The following is a 23,381-nucleotide window of genomic DNA, read 5'->3' as shown; positions in this document are numbered from 1 at the left end:
AATAATATCACCAGCACCAGTCCAGGGAAGATGTGAGTATTTAAACATAAGGGGAATACTTATAATCAGCAGCTGGACGGAAGGAGAGTTCCACTGGGTCCTAAAGGTAATGACATGAAAACCCAGCAGTAAAGCTACCTAGTATAATGAATACTGGTAACAGCAGGAACAATAAAAAGTCAGAGAGCATTTTGCGTATGCAAACACTGTGACCTTCTATTGCCAGAAACCACAGGACTGTTTGTCACCCATGACACCCTCGGGACAACTTGTCAGTGAAATTGGTAATGCCCTCTCGGAATTAAAAAAAAAAATAACTCATTGGTTGCTGAATACTGTACTTTGATTGCGAATATCAAAAATAGACAGGCAAGATAAAGGTTTTATTCTACTCTTAAGTACCTGATACATTGTGAGTCCAGTTTAATATGGAACCGTTTGGAGAAGGGTCATCTTTAAGTATGAACTTAAAAAGTTCAAGACCTAAGTCCCATAAGGACTGAAAAATAAAATGTAAAAACTAAATATACAAATTTGATCACTCTCATTTTTCACATTCTGCAAAATTGCATGTAAAATTTCTGATGCGCTTTTCTGCAATGTAGTCATAAAATTGCAATGAACCAAATGCAAAATGTCACATATTGGCTTGGGACTGAGGCGAATAATAATAATATAAAGCCAGAATATCTCACTGCAAAAATGATCATGTTCTAGCACAAGATAACATGGTATTAAGTAGCTATTAACTGTTTGGTGCATGTTTCCTTAGAGTAAATATATTGTAAATCTTTAAAGCCAAAGGCAAATCTTGGAGGACGCGCAGCCACACGACAACCTGCAGATGTAATATATTACAGATTGGCGGTGCTAATTTATAACACCCCAATGGCAGAATAATACAATAGAAATATCTATTATTTTTCCAACACAACACGACTCCACAGATCAAGATGTTCCTATCCATATTTCCTGTTCTGCGCGTTCTACACTGTGGAAAAACGTGACACAGGATTGATAAGAATTTAGTGGAAAATGTAAGATGCCAAAGTGAAATCACATTGTCTAATGGAGGAGGAAAATGTGATCGGATATTCTCTTATCCTTCAGTTCCTCGTATAAAGGAAGACAAGGGGAGAGGACAAATCTAATACAAATTAAAAGTCCATTCTCACATTATCATTGATCAAGCATGTCAAATATTTAAAGGGAAAGTCCGGCTTTAGCAAATTAAATTAATTATTTTTACATGAAAAAAGATAAACTTTTTTTCAATATACTCTCTGCATCGATTAATTTCCATTTTCAAGATATCATTGCTATTATTCAATAGTATTTTAAAAAAACTTTTAATCTGTGATCACTTGTGATGAATTAATCTATATACTGCACTACCACTGGCTGAGCTTCACAAGAAGTCAAAGAGGACCGCCATGGGGTCCTTCAGCATGCCAACGACTGTCAAATCATTAGCACCATATATTCACATTGCTGGGGGATGGCGATCGAAGAACAGATGTGATTATACATAGCAGAGCTGTCTGTGTGTATGTAGTGTGACGCCCCTGGACTATCAGGTTGTCACAGGGTATTGTGCAATCTGCCCTTCTGTGCAAAATCCACCTCCTCCTTGGTTATGGGTCCCCAACTACATGGTGTTGCCTACATCAGCCAATTAAAGTCCTAGGTACACTCTGCACCACACCCACCAGACACACCAGTGGACGGCCTGAGTGGAATAGGGTCGCCCACGTGGGGGGGTTGGTTGGGAAGGTCAGGAGTGTCAGTTAGTTGAAGTTGAAGTTGGAGTGGAGAAAGTGAAGGAGAGAGGAGGTCAGGAGCCGGGCTCCTTGGAAGTAACTAGGTGGCAGATGGTGGTCTGGGCCTAGTAGGAGCTGGACCCCCGGTTGCAGGGGATCGTAACAAGGGGCACGGAACTGTCGAGGAGGACAGCCCGTGGCCTTGTACCAGGGGCTGGGACCAGGGCACGACAGGGTACGTGGACCCTAGGTCAGGGAGTAGCTTCAGGCAACCTGACAATTTACACGACGATAAGAGAGCCTTCAAGATCCGCTCTCCACCTGATCCTAAATCGGGGTACTAGCGCAACAAGAGGGATAGGACTTTCCACAAAAATGGTCCACAAAATCCAAAACATGAACCCTGAGAGCAAGCTCCCACAGTTAGCCACACTGGGGAGCGAGACCCGACTAGTTTATGCTACCGGGACAAACAAAGAAGTGAACTAAGTGCCAGGAGGAAGGTCACAGATCACCAGGCAACATCATCGGGGGTAGGCATACCCCCTACCCGTGGAGGGTTCTAACATCCGGCTGCCCCACTCCATCGCCCCCGGGTACTCCCAACTGCAGCAGTGGTACTCCACATTACCACACTCCACGGGTGGCATCACGAATTCTAAACATAACCCCCTGTATACCCCCTTCATTTTAGTGGCCGCACGACCCCCGAGTCCGGATGCCCCTCGAGCCACCGCGAATCCGGATCCGAGCTGCCCGGCTGCTGACACGCGGGCAGCACAGTAGCATAGGAGTGTCTGTATGTAGCAGAACTGTATGTATGTAGCAGAGTTGTACTGTATATACAACTAAAGTTACCACATTTAAATGGTAACTGCTCTTGCATTGGTTACAGGTGCATTAAATATATCATATTGGTTGTGTGTGGTTGTTATTTGATTTTGCACCTCTTTCTGCTCATTTGTTTGCACTGGCTTAGTTCTCCCTTTGTGAGACTTCAATACTTTCACACCTTGGAGCATTTCTTCACCCTCCCTATGCCTCACACTACCATCCACTATTTAAATGATATTTATACAACCAATGTGATGGTTACATTCAGACAACTCTGTTTTTAGTTTGTGTACTGGGTTTGTTTTTTACATCCTACACATTCCCTTATTTTCTATTTTTAAATGTTTTTAATATGCATATTCCTTTGAATTGATGTACCAATAAAGGATTTTTACATTAATCATTTGAGAAGAGAGTGTCTTTATTTCTCTTGGATCTATAGAGATACACAATAGATAGAAATGGACAGATAGAGTAAAGGCCGCTTTACACACTACAATATATCTTACGATGTGTCGGCGGGGTCACGTCGTAAGTGACGCACATCCGGCATTGTAAGTTACATTGTAATGTGTGACAAGTACGTGCGATTGCGATTGAACGTTAAAACGTTCATCGCACGCACGTCGTTCATTCCTCATGAATTGAACGTCTGGTTGTTCATCGTACCCGGGGTAGCGCACATCGCTCTGTGTGACACCTCGGAAATGATGAACAGATCTTAACTGCGTTCCGCGGCTCCCGGCCGGCAATGTGGAAGGAAGGAGGTGGGCGGGATGTTTACGTCCCACTTATCTCCGCCCCTCCGCTTCTATTGTCCGGCTGCCGCGTGACGTCGATGTGACGCCGAACGTCCCTCCCACTCGTTCGCCGCCCACATCGAGGTCGTATGGACAGGTAAGTACTGTGACGGGGGTTAATCATTTGTGCGGCACATTCAACAAATTGAACGTGCCGCACATACGATGGGATCGGTTACGATTGCATACGATATCGTATGCGAAATCATAAGATGTAAAGCAGGCTTAAACGTCCAAAAAGGCTTGAAACACCAATGCAAAATGCATTGAAAAAGTGACAAACCGCAGTAAAATGCACATTTTTCCTGCCAAGAGATGCAAAAATGGTGCAGAAATTTCTGCATTCAAATACTCAATGTGTGCACATAGCCTAAATGGGAGCACTCCACTGTCAATATATACATATCCAGGAGGTGTAGTAGTGGGTGGTACAATACAAAGTTCTCAGAAAAGATGCTCCAAATAGAACAACCATGGAACCCTAATATAGGGTGTATTGGCAACATGACAAGGCAGAGGGTGGGAGTGCAAGAGTTAGGAGGGTCGTGAAGAGGTCAGGATTAATACATTGTTTAGTTGTGGACATGCCAGGGATTTGATTAGCTAAAGGGTGGATGGGGGGTTGGGTTTTGGGGAGCGGAGCTACAGTTACCTCCTCTTGCATGCAGTAGGAATTGTCATCTCGCCCACCCATCATCTTGATTTTTTTATTAAAAATTAATAAATAAGAATGATGATCATTATGATGATGATGATGATGAAGATGATGATGATGATGATGAAGAAAAATAAATAAATAGATATGGGTATATAAGGGTTGATTGACGGGCATGTTTCATGTTTTTGTGTAATACCTTTTCACATCAGCGGGGGATAGGTTTGGGTCAGAAGCTCGCTAAGTGTTGTGTCTTTTTTCACATGAAGGGCCCTATTGGGGGCGTTAGTAACATAGGGTGTAGGTCAGGTTAGGAGTATTAAGTGTTAAGACCTTACTTCCTTGGCTGGGAAAGTTCTCTAGTTCGTGGGACTGGCCTCAGGTTTGCTAGCCTTTATGTAGTTACTGTTTCATAGAATCACAGAATGGTAGAGTTGGAAGAGACTTCAAGAGCTATTGGATCCAACCGCCTGCGAGTGCAGACTTTCCTAAATCATTCCAGCTACATGTCTATCCAATTTCCGTTTGAAGATTTCCCTTGTTGGAGAGCTCACTACCTCCCGTGGTCGCCTGTTCCACTCTCTGAATGCCATCACTACCTCCCGTGGTCGCCTGTTCCACTCTCTGCCTGCCCTCACTACCTCCTGTGGTTGCCTGTTCCACTGTCTGACTGTCCTCACTACCTCCCATGGTAGCCTGCTTCACTCTCTGATTACCCTCACTACCTCCCGTGGTTGCCTGTTCCACTCTCTCACTGCCCTCACTACCTCCCGTGGTTGCCTGTTCCACTCTCTGACTACCCTCACCACATCTCGTGGTCACCTGTTCCTCTCTCTGACTGCCCTCACTTGCAGAATGTTTTTCCTAATGTCTAATCTGAATCTCCTTCCTTTTAGTTTCATCCCATTGCTTCTTGTACTTCCTTGTGCTATTTGTTTATAAGTTGTGGGGCATCATTCTTGTGAGCGCTCCGGTTTACCCAAGTCGCAACGCAAGCAGTCATCTATTTTATTTGCAGACAATAGATATTAATGGCGCACCCCAGGGCCTTGGGGTACTTGGTCCCGGGCTTTGAATCACGGGGACGTATCACGGGTGGCCAGTGCCCAATTCCGTGACCCTGGGGGTTGCTTAAAAAAAAAAAGAGGAAAAATAAAAAGGAAAATAAAAATAAAATGTTTTTCGTGACGCCACTTGCGGTATGCGGCTTTATGGGGAAAGCCACCACTGCAAAGTCTCTCACTGCTGGGACTGGTGGTATTAAGCAGCTTGGATGTTATAGCCCTCCGCAAGTAGAGCTAGGCCCCAGGGGAGAATGATGATGGTGGTTGTAGTATGGTGAAAGTTGGTGATGCAGAGGTGTAGGAAGAATTCAGACAACACAGGGGCTGCGGTTTAACTTGTGCTTTACTCACTGGTTCTGAGTAGCTGCAACCCAGCTGGTGCTGATCTCTACCAATCTGGGCCTCTTGTGATTCGGTATTCCCTTGATCCCAGTGCCGGTGTAGTGACCTGGTGAGCTTTACTTCCATGCACCCGTCAATTGGTGGGTCCCCGTGGCTTGAAGCATTCTGGGGTCCCCTCCTGTTGTCACAGTCCTGGCCCGTATGGCAGGCAGCTTGAACCTATTTTGTGTTGGACCTCTGTCCCCGTTCCCGGGTTTCCTTTTTGCTGCTGGAAACTAACGTTGGTGAGGAACCTTGATGATTCCCTCACCGGGCAGATTTATCAGGTGAGCTTGAAGCGTCTTCTTGAACTAGGGCTCTGCACCCCTCCGGTGCTCGGTCCCGTGAGTACTCACACTGTACTCTCCCTGACGACCGTATGCCTTGAGCCCAACAAGTAAGTTTTACACATTTCGTCTGAACGTCGACTTCTGACTGACAAAATGTCTTCCTGACTATATGTCTGACAATATGTCCGTCTCCCGTCAACAGCACTGAAAAGCCCCTCCTTCTCCCAGGTGTCTGATTAGTGGATTGGATAAGCCCTGACCAATAGGTGGCCATCCATCAGATCTGTCTTTACCCAGTCTGGGAAAAAGGGCATGGATGTGTGTGTTTGAATGGTATTTACTGGCACTGGTCTTCCAGGAATCCGGGGTTGGCACCGCACCTGTTACTGGATGCAATACCCTGTGGCACCTGACGCTTCAGGGGTGCCACATTAATGGGAGTTGTTATTGGCTAAGGAATATTTAAACGACTGCATCCCCCTTAACTTGTCATGTTATATCATAGGGATTATCTAGAAACAGTTTGCTAAAACAGACATGTCAAGAGAGCTGACTCTTCACCATACTAAAATGTACGACCAGCCCTGTAAACCTATCCGGGTCCTGTGGAATCAGAACTAGTAGAATTTCCCAGCAGACTACAAGGAAGGTGAAAGAATATTTTGCTTGGAGCATATCCTGTATCAAATGTAGACTGTTATCACAGAAATCCTTATCTACCTTGGAAGGACTTCTAGCACCTTAGGGCATGAACCCGATCCAGAAATCTATTATGATAAATAAAATTAATTCAGAATTCAGCAAATACATTATGCAATGGATGAGTCAACAGCAGATTTATATAAAATCCATCCCAAACAAAGAGTTTCTTTACGACTTTCCCTTGTGTCCCCCCAAAATGAACTATTGGACGACAAGGCCAAATAAACTGTGTCAAGTAGACAGGATGCCAAGTGTAAGATGGTAACAAGCAACATTTTAAATTGCAGAAGTACCACATATACCACAAATACCACAGAAGTAGTTTAAACCTAGAGGTTCTTTCTGATACTTATAGTGCCATGTGTTTTGTTAAAGTAATCACAGGGTCAGGTTTACGGATAGCTCTAGAGATGGTTGGGTCTGGCTATCCACATACCTCCACCCATGGGTGTGTTTCGTATGTCTTAATGAGACTGTTTGTTTAGCACATGGCAGTCAGTGTGAGTGAAGACTCTTGGAAGAATCCACTGAGGGATAAAGAGGATTTGTTTGTTCTGACTGGGACCAAGGATAGAGGTATTGAAGCCTTTCTGAAGGGACCCCCTTCATGCTGACCAGGTTAAGTTTATGGAAGGGCTGTGATGCTCTGAAGTTACGGATTTGAAACCCATGTGAGGTACTACAAATGTGGCTTATGTAATAAATAATAAACCGGTGGAACTTTTAAAAGTTTATTCCTGTTTGCTACCTCTAAGATGCAGCCAAGTGAGTGAACTCCATCACGTGAAGTGAGTTAATTGTCAAACAGGGTTGTCCAATGCCAATTAATTTGAAAAACGGCAGCAGCCGGCTCCAATGCCATTGGTCCCTTTGGCTCAAGGCCAATATGAAAATATTGAAAGAAGCGTTTCCCATTGTACTCAGCAGTGATCATTAATATATATACAGTACTAGCTGTAGCACTCGGTGTTGCCCGGGATAGTAACTGTCTCTCGGTTTCTCTCCCAGTCTCTGTCTGTCTCCTTCTCTGTCTGTCTCTGTCTCTCTATCTCTTTGTATGTCTGTCTATTTCCTTGTCTGTCTGTCTCATTCTCTGTCTGTCTCTCTGTCTCTTTCCCTGTCTGTGTGTCTCTTTCCCTGTATGTCTGTCTCTTTCTCTGTCTCTGTCTGGCTCTCTGTCTCTTTCCCTGTCTATCTCTCTATCTCTTTCCCTGTCTGTCTGTCACTTTCCCTGTCTCTCTCTTTCCTTGTCTGTCTCTTTCCCTATCTGTCTCTCTATCTCTTTCCATGTGTGTCTGTCTCTTTCCCTGTCTGTCTCTTTGTCTGTGTCTGTCTCTTTGTGTCTATCTGTGTCTGTCTGCTTCTTTGTCTGTCTCTCTTTGTCTGTCTGTCTCTGCCTGTCTCGATCTGTCTGTCTCTTTCCCTGTCTATCTGTCTCTTTCCCTATCTGTTTGTCTCTTTCCCTGTCTGTCTCCTTCCTTGTCTTTTTGTTTGTCTCTGTCTGTCTCTTTCCCTGGCTGCAGTGTGACACGCCAACATTCCATTTAACGACGTGGCTGCGCATTCTTCTGAAGTTCTAGCTGCACTGTGGCTCCCAGCTCTATTGACTTTAATGGAGCCAGGTATTTTGGCGAATAACTGTAAAGTGCGGGGTTAAAATTTCCCCTCAAAATATAGTCTATGACATTCCCTGAGTCACATGGGGTGTCGGCAAAATTTTGTGATTGTAAATGTGACAGTGCAAATTCCTTTAGCGGATATACACACATACACACATACATGCACACATACAGTGCTGGCCAAAAGTATTGCCACCCCTACAATTCTGTCAGATAATACTCAGTTTCTTCCTGAAAATGATTGCAATCACAAATTTTTTGGTATTATTATCTTCATTTAATTTGTATTCAATGAAAAAAATTAAAAAAATTGTCATAAATAATTCCACACCAAACATAAAAAAGGGGTGGACAAAAGTATTGGCAATGTTTGAAAAATCAGGTGATGCTTCTCTAATTTGTGTAATTAACAGCACCTGTAACTTACCTGTGGCACCTAACAGGTGTTGGCAATAACTAAATCACACTTGCAGCCAGTTGACATGGTTTAAAGTTGACTCAACCTCTGTCCTGTGTCCTTGTGTGTACCACATTGAGCATGGAGAAAAGAAAGAAGACCAAAGAACTGTCTGAGGACTTGAGAATCCAAATTGTGAGGAAGCATGAGCAATCTCAAGGCTACAAGTCCATCTCCAAAGACCTGAAAGTTCCTGTGTCTACGGTGTGCAGTGTCATCAAGAAGTTTAAAGCCCATGGCACTGTGGCTAACCTCCCTAGATGTGGAAGGAAAAGAAAAATTGACAAGAGATTTCAACGCAAGATTGTGCGGATGGTGGATAAAGAACCTCGACTAACATCCAAACAAGTTCAAGCTGCCCTGCAGTCTGAGGGTACAACAGTGTCAACCCGTACTATCCGTCGGTGTCTGAATGAAAAGGGACTGTATAGAAGACTCAACTTCTTACCCCGAGACATAAAAAAGGCAGGCTGGAGTATGCTAAAACTTACCCGAGAAAGCCTAAAACGTTTTGAAAGAATGTTCTCTAGTCAGATGAGACAAAAGTAGAGCCTTTTGGGAAAAGCCATCAACATAGAGTTTACAGGAAAATAAAATGAGGCATTCAAAGAAAAGAACACGGTCCCTACAGTCAATCATGGCGGAGGTTCCCTGATGTTTTGGGGTTGCTTTGCTGCATCTGGCACTGGACTGCTTGACCGTGTGCATGGCATTATTAAGTCTGAAGACTACCAACAAATTTTGCAGCATAATGTATGGCCCAGTGTGAGAAAGCTGGGTCTCCCTCAGAGGTCATGGGTCTTCCAGCAGGACAATGACCCAAAACACACTTCAAAAAGCGCTAGAACAAGGTTTGAGAGAAAGCACTGGAAACTACTAAAGTGGTCAGCAATGAGTCCAGACCTGAATCCCATAGAACACCTGTGGAGAGATCTCAAAATGGCAGTTAGGAGAAGGCACCCTTCAAATCTCAGGGACTTGGAGCAGTTTGCCAAAGAAGAATGGTCTAAAACTCCAGGAGAGCATTGTAAGAAACTCATTGATGGTTACCGGAAGCGGTTGTTCGCAGTTATTTTGGCTAAAGGTTGTGCAACCAAGTATTAGGGGTACTTTGCACGTTTCGACATTGCTAGAATCGGCTAGCGATGCCGAGCGCGATAGTACCCGCCCCCGTCGCACATGCGATATCTTGTGATAGCTGCTGTAGCGAACATTATCGCTACGGCAGCTTCACGCATTTACCAGCCCTGCGACTAAGGGGGCGGGTCGTGCGGCATCACAGCGACGTCACACGGCAGGCGGCCAATAGCAGTGGAGGGGCGGAGATGAGCGGGACGTAAACATCCCGCCAACCTCCTTCCTTCTGCATAGCCGGTGGAGGCAGGTAAGGAGATGTTCCTCGCTCCTGCGGCTTCACACACAGCGATGTGTGCTGCCACAGGAACGAGAAGCAACATCGTATCTCCTATTGGTGCGACATTATGAAAATGACTGAAGCTACACAGATCACCGATTTTCGATGCTTTTGCGATCGTTTATCGGCGCATCTAGGCTTTACACGTTGCGACGTCATTACCGGATGTGCATCACTTCCGATTTGACCCCGACGATATCGCAGTAGCGATGTCATAACGTGCAAAGTACCCCTTAGGCTAAGGGTGCCAATACTTTGGTCTGGCCCATTTTTTGAGTTTTGTGTGAAATGATCAATGATTTGATTTTTGTTTCATTCTCTTTTGTGTTTTTTCATTGCAAGCAAAATAAATGAAGGTAATAATACCAAAGAATTTGTGATTGCAATCATTTTCAAGAAGAAACTGAGTATTATCTGACAGAATTGCAGGGGTGCCAATACTTTTGGCCAGCACTGTACATACATACAATCAGCTTTACTGTATATATTAGATGAATATATTAATATACTCTGCTATTGAATCTAACATCCATAACATTTTAATTCAACATCGTTTTATTGGAAATTAACTGACACAATGGAATTCTTTTTTAGATCTGATTAAGAAAAATAATAAAAAATGTCATTTAAAAGTAGCATCATGTAAGGGACTATTGGCCCTGATATATAAATACATTACAATTTATATTATATCAGTTTGCTTCCTTCTAAACAACACTGTGTATCCACCCATACGAAAAATGTATAAACATATTTTATTTTACGTCCCACCCAATAATTAGAGGTGTCCTAAAAAGATCTTTTATAACCATTTTAAGACTTTCTATGGCTTACCATCTCTACGCAGATTGGCCCCTTTTTCCCCACATATCGGAGACCGCCCCCATCCTGAACCTCCCACACATCTGCATCTTCCAGCACAAAAACACATCAGAACGCGATACGGCTTTAATGCCATTTCTTTTTACCAGGAGATGCAGATTTGGTGCAGGTATTTGGTGTATAAATTTCAGCACCAAAGTTGCATCTCCTGGTAAAAATACAAAATGCAGTTCCGATGCCGTTTTCTACAAGGAGATGCAAATTTGGCGCTGAAATGTCTGCACCAGAGTTCTGTACAAAATTTGCATCTCCTGGCAGAAAAATGCACCAAAATGGCATAAAAAACGTGGTTTTATGCGGTTTGCTATCAGCAGATTTGATGCTAGAATTTATACACCAAATTTCTGCATCAAATCTCCATCTTTTGGCAAAAAAAACAACACAGTTTGTGCCAGGAGATGCAGGTCTCATTGAACTCAATGAGTTCACCTGAGGTGAGGTCACTGAGTTCAGTGAGTTCACCTGAGCTGAGTTTACCTGCGATCACAGGTGGGGTATGGTGGGAACCTCCAGTTGGGACTGGAAGTACATTCAGTGACATCATCGCTCACAGCTGCGGCTCTGTCAGTGTCTGCCTAAAGCTGCAGAGAACAGTCATGTTCTCTAACATGCCAGTGTGATGTGAATACAGTATATAGTGGGACCTTGTGTGGATTACGTCAGACCTGGTTATTTTGGAGGCTATTAAAATTGAGGAAGAGGGGTTTTGTTTGTTTTTATTTGTTTTTTGTTTTTGTTTTTTAAACAATGGATTTTTCTCTATTTTGTGTTTTTCCTTTTTTTTTCTTTCCCTCTTTCCCTCTGTCTCTTTCCCTGTGTCTGTCTCTTTGTCTGTCTCTTTACCTGTCTTTGTCTGTCTCTTACCCTGTCTGTCTGTTTCCCTTTCTTTCCCTGTCTGTCTGTTTCCCTGTGTCTGTCTCTGTCTGTTTCCCTGTGTCTGTCTCTTTGTCTGTGTCTGTCTCTTTGTATCTGTCTCTTACCCTGTCTATGTCTGTTTCTTACCCTGTCTGTGTCTGCCTCTTTCCCTGTCTGTGTCTGTCTCTTTCCCTGGCTGCATTGTGACACGCCAACATTCCATATAAGGGCGTGGCTGCGCATTCTTCTGAAGTTCTGGCTGGACTGTGGCTCCCATTTCCATTCGCTTTAATGGAGGCAGGTTTTTTGGCGAATAACTGTAAAGCGCGGGGTTAAAATTTCACCTCAAAACATAGCTTATGACGCTCTCGGGGTCCAGACGTGTGAGTGTGCAAAATTTTGTGGCTGTAGCTGCGACGGTGCAGATGCCAATCCAGGACATACACACATACACACACACACATTCAGCTTTATATATTAGATTTACCAGATGTAGATGTTTTATATGTCATTCCACAAAAAGAGGAGGAGATAAGCTGTAACATCGCCTATTGTGAATGGAATCCTGTGTTATCAACTGTGTATAGACATGTTATCAGTCATTGTACAGGAGAAGGAGGAGGTGAGCTGTGATATTTCCTAATTTAAATAGTAGATTCCGTGTTATCCCAACTTTGATGAAGTATGAGTCTAGTATAGGGCTTAGCAACCAGAGTGAAAATTCAAAGATCTGACTTTATTTTATAAATAGTTACATGGAACATTAAAAGAATGTCTACAATTTTTAAAAGCATATTTAAAATAAAATCCTGATTTAAGCCACACGTCCAACACTCACTTCCTGTTGATTAACTTATTTGGTCCGAAGGCGGGAAAAGAGAAGCTGGCGGTGATTGGATGTGGGGCTCGCATTAGGTCACAACCCGACGTGAGCCCCGGCACTACAAGCAGCAGCATTGCTGGAAGGGCGCCGCTACAGGAGGTGAGTATAGGCTTCTGATGTGGAATCAGAAGGGGCTGTCCTAGTGATGGACAACCACTTTAATGCCAAGTCCTCTTCGATCTGCTGATTGGAAGGAGTCCCATATCAATCTCGTACTGATCACTTATCCTAAATAATCTTCATTAATATAAATTCCTGTAAATCTGATTTTCTAAATATGTGCAATACAATTTGCAAGATATCGTATTTCCCAGAAGTCGACATTTTGAGGACTCTGATGTAGAAACCTCTCAGCTTTGATACCAAAGGGCTTTGTCCTGGGGCTGATTTCACATGCATTAAACCTGGGATAAAATAAGCAAAAAGACCGCAAAAGGAAATATTTTAAAGTGAAAACCACATTGTCAGTAGCGGGAAGGTCTCTGATTATTTTTTCAAGATAAATAATGTTTCAAATCCACATTCATATTATTTAGCAAAAAAAAAACAAACCAATTGATTCATTTCCTTACTTCAGAAGTGACTATTGCTGATTACACAAAAGTCTGGGAAACTGATGGAGGTAAATATCTGGGAATAACTGAGCGTTTGTCTACATGTAAAGGCCGAAACCTAAAGGCCGCTTTACACGCAGCAACATCGCTAACGAACGAGATATCGTTGGGGTCACGGAATTCGTGACGCACATCCGGCCTCGTTAGCAACGTCGTTGCGTGTGACACTTACCAACGACCGCTAACGATCCGAAAAATGCCAAAAATCGTTGTTGACACGTCAATCGTTTCCCAAAAATCGTTGCTCATTTGGTACGCAGGTTGTTCGTCGTTCCCGAGGCAGCACACATCGCTACGTGTGACACCCCGGTAACGATGAACAACAGCGTACCTGCGTCCTCCGGCAACGAGCTGGGAGTGACGTTCATGCGGCTGCTCTCCGCCCCTCCGCTTCTATTGGTGGCCTGCTTTATGACGCTGTGTGATGCCGCACGAACCTCCCCCTTAAAAAGGAGGCTGTTCGCCGGCCTCAGCGACGTCATTAGGAAGGTAAGTTCGTGTGACGCGTACCAGCGATATTGTTTGCCACGAGCAGTGATTTGCCCGTGACGCACAAACAACGGGGGCAGGTGCGATCGCTAGCGACATCGCTAGCGATGTCGTAGCGTGTAAAGCGGCCTTTAAACTTAAAGGGGGTAATGCAATTATATCCTAAAATTCTAGCACTAATGCATTCCATTAGTCATCCTCTGTGTCTGACAAGTAAATGTCTATAACAATTAGAAATTAGATTAGCTATAACATTTAATGGGTTAGAGATAATATTAGAAAGGTTTCCCTTTTTTTTCTAGAAACAGCGCCTCTTAAGGCTATGTCTGGTATTGTAGAATTCCTGTAAACGGGGCTGAGCTATGCTACCAGTCACAGCCCATTGACAACAATGGAGTTGTTTCCAAATAGAATGGATATCCTTCTAAGCTGACATTGATATTGATGACTGATACGTTAGGTCATCAATGAAGATAAGAGAATCAATTCGGAGCTAAAAAAATATGCAACAAATTTCGTAAAAAAAATTGGGATCCCCTGAATCTAACACATGGGGGATTTTCTTTAAGAAGTTGTCCACTACTTTTACATTGATGGCCTATCTTTAGGAAAGGCTATCAATGTCTGATCACTCGAGTCTGAGAACCGTAAGCCCCGCGGATCAGCTGTTTTCACGGTCGGTGGTGTCAGCTGGAAATGCTCAGTTTCGGAGCTTCTCCGACTTCTGATAGTTACCACGGACGAGTACTGCATATTGACCTCCCACTCAAATCAATAGGAGGCAGATGTGCAGTATCCAGCCGTGGCCACTATCAGAAGACGGAGCACCTTCGGAGCTGAGCATTTCCGGCAGCCCACTGCCAGCACTGAAAATAGCTGATCGGCGGGGGTGCCCGGTGCCGGACATGGGGGATCAGACATTGATTACCTATTCTAAGGATAGGTCATCAATGTAAAAGCAGTGGACAACCTTTGTAAGCATAGGTAAGTGATTGGAAAATGAAAAAAAATGACTCACCTTGCACTCACCTGTTTCACTTCTGCAGATCACCATCTGGTCCTTTGCCGGCTCCCTTGTTTTGGCTCTAAACGTCTTTTACCAGCAAATTTTATTACATTTGCATCAAATAAATACAATTTAAATCAAATTTCAGGCCCGAATTTGAGTTAATTTGCAGATAAGAAACTGTGGCAGATTCACTCGTCTCTCACGGGCTTGTCAACTTTGGGTGACCATTTTATTTTGTATTTTAATGCATATTTTTGGGGCTAAAAATTGTTTTTGCATTCCAGTTTCATTAAATATTTTGCACCATTTGCCTACTATATACTCTGCTTTGCACTGTCTAATGAGTTAACTGAGCCAGTTATTTATGAGCTTTTTTTTAACTTTTTAGCTCCTCTCAGCTGAGATATGATCACTGACCACAGCAAATTTGAATCTGCAGGAAAATAAAGCCTGCAAAAGCCAAGAGGAGCCACATTCTTAATTAAACCCAATTCCAAGCATGATTTCTAGCCCCAAATGCTTGCATTTAAGTAAAAAAAATGCCCCCAAAGAGCAGAACCCCTTTGAAATCAGATGATTCCTAACATCCACATATTCAGTTTTTTAGGAACTGGGTGTTGACAAGACAAGTGTCCCCTTCATTGTTTACCAGGCATAGTTCTGTACATTTTGTAATTTCTTTGTCTGATATTACAGCTTCAGTCAAGTAAGTAAAATTCCAGTCTGGTCTACTACGCATGGATAGATCCTTTCCTTAAGCCTGCTTTACATGGGACGACCGATCGTGCGATTTCACGATCAATCGTACCCGCCCCCGTCGTTTGTGCGTCACGGGCAATTGATTGCCCGTGGCGCACAAACTTGTTAACCCCCCGTCACACGTACTTACCTCCCGAGCGATGTCGCTGAGGGCGGCGAACATCCACTTTCTGAAGTGGGAGGGATGTTTAGCGTCACAGCGATGTCACGCGGCGGCCGCCCAATAGAACCGGAGGGGCAGAGATGAGCGGGACGTAAACATCCCGCCCACCTCCTTCATTCCACATAGCCGGCGGGAGCCGCGGGACACAGGTAAGCGATGTTCATCGTTCCCATGGTGTCACACGGAGCAACGTGTGATGCCACGGAAACGATGAACAACTGGCGCCATGTTTCATAAACGAGTTTATGAAACCTAGCGACGAGTACACGACTCACGATTTGTGAGCGATACTGCATCGCTAGGAGGTGTCACACAGGCCGACGTCGCAAGCGATGCCGGATGTGCGTCACAAAAACCGTGACCCCGACGATCTATCGCACGATTGAGCGTCTCGTGTAAAGCACCCTTTAGGCTTGTTTGTCAATATCAGTTAGGCACAAACTAAAGGGTGTCTTACACGCTGCGACATCGCTACCAATATATCGTCAGGGTCACGTCGTTAGTGACGCACATCCGGCGCCGGTAGCGACATCGCAGCGTGTAACACTAATGAGCGACGATCAACGATCGCAAAATCGTTCCAAAATGGTGATCGTTGACACGTCGCTCCTTTCCTTAATATCGCTGTGCTGCAGGTACGATGTTGTTCTTCGTTCCTGCGGCATCACACATCGCTCTGTGTGACACCGCGGGAGCGACAAACATCTCCTTACCTGCGTCCACCGGCAATGCGAAGGAAGGAGGGATGTTGCGTCCCGCTCATCTCCGCCCCTCCGCTTCTATTGGCCGGTCGCTTAGTGACGCCGCAGTGATGTCGCTATGACGCCGAACGCACCTCCCCCTTGAGGGAGGGATTGTTCGGCGGTCAAAGTGACGTCACTGACAAGGTATGTGCGTGTGATGCTGTCGTAGCGATAATGTTCGCTACGGCAGCAATCACCACATATTGCTGGAATGAGGGGCAGGTGCTATCGCGCTCGACATCACTAGCAATCGTTAGCGATGTCGCAGCGTGTAAAGTACCCTTTACTTCTAGCATCCACTCCAATGTGATACTGATGGCTTTATCTGAGGATAGGACAAGAAAGTCACAGAAAACTTTGTAACCCTACAACTCTATTCCATGTTCTCTCAAGAAAGAAATAAGCTTATAATCTTGCCATTAAGCAACAAACAGGTCTGCATAAAGCCTTTTTTCAGATGTCCATACACCAAGGTTTGAGTATAGATTGTGAGTGATGTAAGTACATTAATAGTCGCAGGTCTCACAATTCGATATATGTGTACATCAAGTTCCGATCAGTAGACCAGCTTCAGGCCCTGAATTGTACTCCATACTCGGACCAAATTTCATGGACATCTGAATTCAAACCAAACAAAAGGAACCATGTGGTTGTCTACACGCTGCTGGAGAATGATTGGATAGCCAAAATGCTGAATGTAGGTAAAAGCTGCTTTATTTCTATGTGTTTCAAAGTGTGTTTCATTGTGTTTTAATGCGTTTCAAACCTCACTTCTTCTTCAGGAAAGCAACCTGGTAGCTTTACAAGGTATTGCAGCTCAACTTCTATTAAAGTTGAAAGTACATGTAGGGGGTCGTGTGGCAGTAGTGGTGGGTGAGGTGTTGATTCCTGACACCCCGGCACACTACATGGAAGACCCAATCCTGGCTAGGTGTGTGAACCTTCGCTGTATGAGCAGTACACCCATGTAGGCAGCATAGTGCCGATGGTTTTGACTGGCCAGGACCAGTTCATGACTTGTAATGACAAGGAGACCACCACTTCAGTTCAAACTATGAGGTTTTACTCGACAGTTCCTCTTCATCATCTACATTCACTAGGTAGTGGACATTGTTGTGAACACATTTGGACTGGATTCCAGGTTGGGCTCCCTCTTGTGGCCAGTGCTGGTAGTAGAGTTGGTCTGCTTAACAGAAGCCAGACAGCTGATGATGATTGGAAATCAGGCTGCTCAGACTGGGCCTATATAACTAAGTAGTGTTCTCTTGGTCTGGGCCAGTGATTAATGTTGTCTCCTGTGGTGCTGTGGACATTCTGGAGCCTGCCCTATCTTCTGTTTCCACCTGAACTCCTTACAAATAAGTTTGGTCTTTGTACCTTTTGCTGGTTTGTTTCCATTTTCTTGTTGTTTATTTTTATGGTACTAAGGCTTGTCTCCTGGTTTTGCTTGAATGGAGTTCTGGGTGGAGTTGGATCATTCCCTGCTAGGAATGTCTGTGTACCCAGCTCCATATTCTGAAATGTATTTTTGTTTTGTCATGCTTGGTATTCATTTCAGCCCTTCATCTATATTACTGTTTTGGATGGATTCCAGTAACACCAGAGTACTGATATAGTGGGGGAGAGGCCGTGTGGTCTCAGCTTTTATCCTATCATGTGTGTTGGGTTTTTTAGGGTATTGCACAGCTGCAGACAGTGCTCTTTTCTGTCCTTTCCTGTAAAGATAGTTTGGGCCTCATCTTTGCTGAATCTGTTTTCTACCTGTGTACTGTGTTTCATCTTGTCTCCCTGGCTTTATATGTTTGAGGGCTATCTATATCTTTGGGGGACTGCTCTAAGGCAGATTAGTTTTCCTTGTTTTTCTCTCTTTAGGAATAATTAGCTCTCCGGCTGTGTCAAGGCGACTAAGTCATCATAGGCACGTCCCACCATTACTACTAGTTGTGTTGTCAGTTAGAAGTCTGCAGTCTGCTGAGTTTCCAACCATGCTGGTGATTCTCTGGGTTTCCTAATTTTTGCCCCTTTTGATCCTCCTCGGTCACTGAATCATAACAGGGCATATAACTTCCAGCATGTTTCAGTTGTACAAAACCTATTCAGACATACTTTCAATTCTTTCTTGATTGGTTTCATTCTTACTGGTCCTGTGGGTCCCAGCACAACCCAGCCTAGCACTACAGTCCAACTCAAGACAGTCACTTTTTCTTTCTGAGACTCCATGTCTATTCTCCTCGTAGAGGAAGGATTTAGGAGGTTTTCCAGAAGGGACAAGTAGAGCTTTTATCTCCCAGATGCTGAGGTAGACTCCATTTGGGAAAGTCAATTTTACTCACACACTAGTAGATCTTGGCCAATTACCTTTAAACTATGCGTAACATGGAGCCCAGCTGCTAGACTTACGTCCTACGGACCCTTCTGCCTGGGAACCTCTCTATAGGAAGGTCGGTCTCAAGATGTAGTCCTGCGCTCTGTGTCTTAGTCACCACTTCAGGATCACAGTATCTCCTTTCTCCTTTTTGCCATAGATAACCCCCTACATGCGGCCTCGAAGACCTTCAAACTATACGTCTTCTCCTCTCACACACTGGATCTTCACTTAACTTTCAAGAAGGAAACTGTCTCTCTCCCTTTGAACTAATCCCTCCCATTGTTGGCAAATCCCAACACTTTGCTTCTTACCCTACAACCACAAGCAATCTTATTACACATTACATTAGTCAATAAAAATGGCTTTTAGTTTAAAAGGATTATTTTGTATGTGTAGTTAAAAACTAACACTGCAATTTACCCTGAAAAAACCGTGCCCACCGTCACACATGGTGGTGGCAGCATCATGCTGTGGGGAGGCTGTGGGGAGGCAGGGAAGTTGTTCAAAGGTAATGGGAAGATGAATGAAAACCTGTTAGAGGTTGTGAAAGACATGAGCCTGGTAGAAGGTTCACCTTCCAGCAAGACAATGACGCTAAACATCCTCCCAGAGCCACAGTGGATGATTTAGATCAGAGCATATTCATGTGTTTGAATGGCGCAATCACAGTCCAGACTGAAGTCGCATTGAGAATCTGTAACAAGATTTGCAAAGTGCTGTTCACATACGCCTCCAGCCAATCTCACTGAGCTAGAGGTCGTGTGCAAAAAAGAATGGTCAAAAATGTTACCTCTAGATGTGCAAAGCCAGTAGAGACATCCCCCAAAAGACTTGCAGCAGTACTTGCAGCAAAAACTGATTCTACAAAGTATTGACTCAGGGGGGCTGAATACTAATGTGCAACACAACGTTCAGATTTAAATTGTATACTATTTAGAAAACCATGTGGTAGTTCTGGCGGATCTGTGGGCTCATGATGATGATTGTGGTGGTAGTTGCTTCTTGCACAAGGAATAAGACGAAGTTCTGGAGATCAGGACGACACCGGTGGGTCTGGCACAGAGAATCCCTATTGCGTTCAAACACTGTTGAACCAAGAAGTAGCGTCTCCTGAAGATCAGAGTCACAGGAGATCCTACTTCTTGCTTCAACAGTGGTTGAACGGTTGAATGGAATAGGGATTCTCTGTGCCAGACCCAGCGGTCTCGTCCTGATCTCCAGAACTTTGTCTTATTTCTTGTGAAAGAAGCGACTACCACCACCATCATCATCATGAGCTCACAGATCCGCCAGAACTACCACCGGAAAGCGAGGCTGGAGTCAACCACATCACCAACCTGGTGCTTCAGGCTTTCTACACTTACGAGTCCATAGGATTCTCTTATGACTGGGATGATGTGGCATTGGCTAAGTTCTCCAAATTCTTCCGTGAACAGTCTAAGGAAAAGTAAGAACAGGCTGAGAAGTTTCTGAAGTTCCAGAACAAACGTAGAGGAAGAATTGTTCTTCAAGATATCAAGAAACCTGAGGCTGATGAATGGGGGAATGGCACCAATGCTATGAAGTATACCCTAAAACTTGAAAAGAGCATAAATCAGGCTCTGCTGGACCTCCACAAGATCGTTACTGACCACATAGACATATGTGTGATCTCCTGGAGGACGAATACCTGGAGAAGGAAGTGGAGCTAATCAAGAAACTGGGAGATCGCATCACTAACCTGAAAAGTGTGAAGGCAGCAGACGTTGGCATGGGAGAATATTTAGAAAACCACGTATCAATTCCATTAAACTTCACAAATACTTACTACTTAGTGTTGGTATATCACATAAAATCCCAAAAAAATACATTAAAATATGTAAAAAAAAAATGTAGAAACGTTCTTTGGGTATGAACACTTTTTTAAGGCACAGTATAACCGTTAACTGATTCAATGCAACTACTAAATCAGAAATTATAGGATTTTCAGTAATGATTGTGCTTAGTTCTCAGCCGGACTTTATCAGTGCCAAACAGTAGGAAACAACTATTCACAATTTCCTTTTGAAATTGAGGAAACACCTATTAACAATTACTGATGGCGTCAGGTCCATTTATCGCTGTGATGGGGCAGTGTCAAATATCCTATTATTCATGAATGTCCACATCCCGGCTTTATAAAGCCCTAGCTCCACCTAATCTATTGTGACTCTTTTTGTTAATTTGATGAGAGCCGGAGCTCGGCCACACCACAGATTACAACAGTTCCTACACACCTACAATTTAATTGATAATTCCAAAAAATTAACTTATGCCAATGAAAAATGGGCTCAGATCTCATGGTTTGCTTATCAGTATGGCTCTTCCTCTAGATAGCGTTTATTACAACCATTTGACAGTTTTTATTGCGTTTCCAGCTATATTTTATTCCATTATTCTCTTCTCACTTCCACAATTAAAAAAATTATAATTTGTATGAAATTACTCTATAAAAATGAAAAAAATAAATTTCACTCCATAAAGTTATTTAAACCATTTATCAGTTTTATGTTTAAACTAGCTGTAGCACCCGGCATTGCCCGGGATAGTAACTGTCTCTCTGTTTCTCTCCCAGTCTCCGTCTTTCTCCCTTTCTGTCTCTCTCTATCTGTCGGTCTCTTTCCCTATCTGTCTCTGTCTGTCTCTCTATCTCTTTCCCTATCTGTCTCTCTATCTCTTTCCCTGTCTGTCTATCTCTCTATCTCTTTCCCTGTCTATCTCTCTCTATATCTCTTTCCCTGTCTATTTCTCTATCTCTTTCCCTGTCTATCTCTCTCTCTATCTCTTTCCCTGTCTATTTCTCTATCTCTTTCCCTGTCTATCTCTCTCTCTATCTCTTTCCCTATCTGTGTCTCTATCTCTTTCCCTGTCTGTCTGTATCTCCATCTCTGTGTCTGTCTGTCTCTTTCCCTGTCTTTCCCTGTCTTTCTCTTTCCCTGTCTGTCTCTTTGTCTGTGTCTATATGTGTCTGTCTGTTTCTTTGTCTGTCTGTCTCTGCTTGTCTATGCCTGTCTGTATCTTTCCCTGTCTGTCTCTGTCTGTCTCTTTCCTTGTCTGTCTCTGTCTGTCTTTTACCCTGTCTGTCTCTTTCCCTGTCTGTCTCTTTGTCTGTCTCTGTCTGTTTGTCTTTCCCTGTCTGTCTGTCTCTCTTTCCCTGTCTGTCTGTCTCTTTCCCTGTCTGTCTCTTTCCCTGTCCGTCTATTTCCCTGTCTCTTTCCTTATCTCTTTGTCTGTCTGTCTCTTTCTTTGGCTGCATTTTAACATGCCAACATTCCATTTAAGGGTGTGGCTGCGCATTCTTCTGAAGTTCTGGCTGCATTGTGGCTTCCAGCTCCATTGACTTTAATGGAGGCATGTTTTTTGGTGAATAACTTTAAAGCGCAGGGTTAACATTTCCCCTCAAAACATAGTCGATGACATTCCCTGAGTCAAATGGAGTGTCTGTGCAAAATTTCGTGATTGTACATGGGACGGTGCGAATTCCTTTAGCGGACATACTCACACACATACATACATACACTCACTTTATATAATAGATGGTCACAGTCATTTCAACAAACTTTGCACAGAACAGAATCCCTAAAATCTAACAAAATGTAATATATCTTATCAGCTATGTAGACTTCTTTCTCCACTTGAAAGCAGAGTGAGAGATGCACATACACACTCTTGCTTTCTAGTAATAGTTTTGTCGCACCCCAAATCTGTATTCACATTTACACTGCTCAGTACTGCCATGTGATGTCATCTATGCAACTGCTCCATCTGAATATGCTCTACATTAACATAACCCAGGAGAAATCATACATGTGTCCAATGTATAGAAGCACAAATTTAAGGATATACATGTTTTTGCTTTCTAGTAATATTTATATCGCACCCGAGTTCTGGATTCACATCTACACTACTCAATATTGTCATATGATGTCATCCATGCAACTGCTGAATCTGAACATTTTCTATATTAACATGGCAGAGGAGGAATGATAGATATCTATGTGTGCAATGTATAGGAGAAGCACAAATGTAAGGATATTTCCCCTGAAAAAGCAGCAAGGAATTCTAAAAAAAAAAATGATCTCCGCAAAGGAGATATATATAACTTGGACAACGATAATGTGGTGCCCTGGACAAGCCAGGTCGTCACAGGTACTGCAACAACACACCCCACACCCCGGTTAGGCACACCAGTCACACACAAATCCTTGTTGCCTCCCTCCAGGGGCTGATATCCACACCGGGTGGGGTGGAGCCAGGCGGTTGGCCCCACCCACTGAGGAGTTCACAGTCCTGGAGGCGGGAAAAGGAAGGAGTGCAGTTAGGGAGAGTGAAGGAGTAAGTGGCAAGTGAAGAGCAGTCTGACCGTGTCCGGGTACGTGGCCCGGGCACATACAGCAAGGTTGGCAGACGGTGGTGGCCGTCTGCAGGAGAGGCCGATCGACGCGGAACCGTAGGACTGGGGTTGGGCGGTGGCCCGCCGGTACCGAACCGGGGAGCGAAGAGAAGCCAGCACCATTCGGCAGGGCCTACGGACCCCGACCAGGCTTGGAGTCGCCGTTAAACCGGTCAAATCCGTTAGTGACAGGAACCTCCGGGGTTTCCCAGCAGCAAAGACCCAATTG

At 44.0% G+C, this 23,381-nt stretch overlaps 1 pseudogene; it reads left to right on the top strand.

The window, feature by feature from the left end:
• Positions 1-20,013: 20,013 nt before the first annotated feature.
• LOC142286605 (ferritin light chain, oocyte isoform-like) overlaps positions 20,014-23,381 on the top strand; it is a 16,277-nt pseudogene continuing 12,909 nt past the window's right edge.

Source organism: Anomaloglossus baeobatrachus, chromosome 2, assembly GCF_048569485.1.
Source record: "Anomaloglossus baeobatrachus isolate aAnoBae1 chromosome 2, aAnoBae1.hap1, whole genome shotgun sequence".
NCBI classification, from domain to species: Eukaryota; Metazoa; Chordata; class Amphibia; order Anura; family Aromobatidae; genus Anomaloglossus; species Anomaloglossus baeobatrachus.
This window is presented reverse-complemented; position numbering and strand designations above follow the sequence as displayed.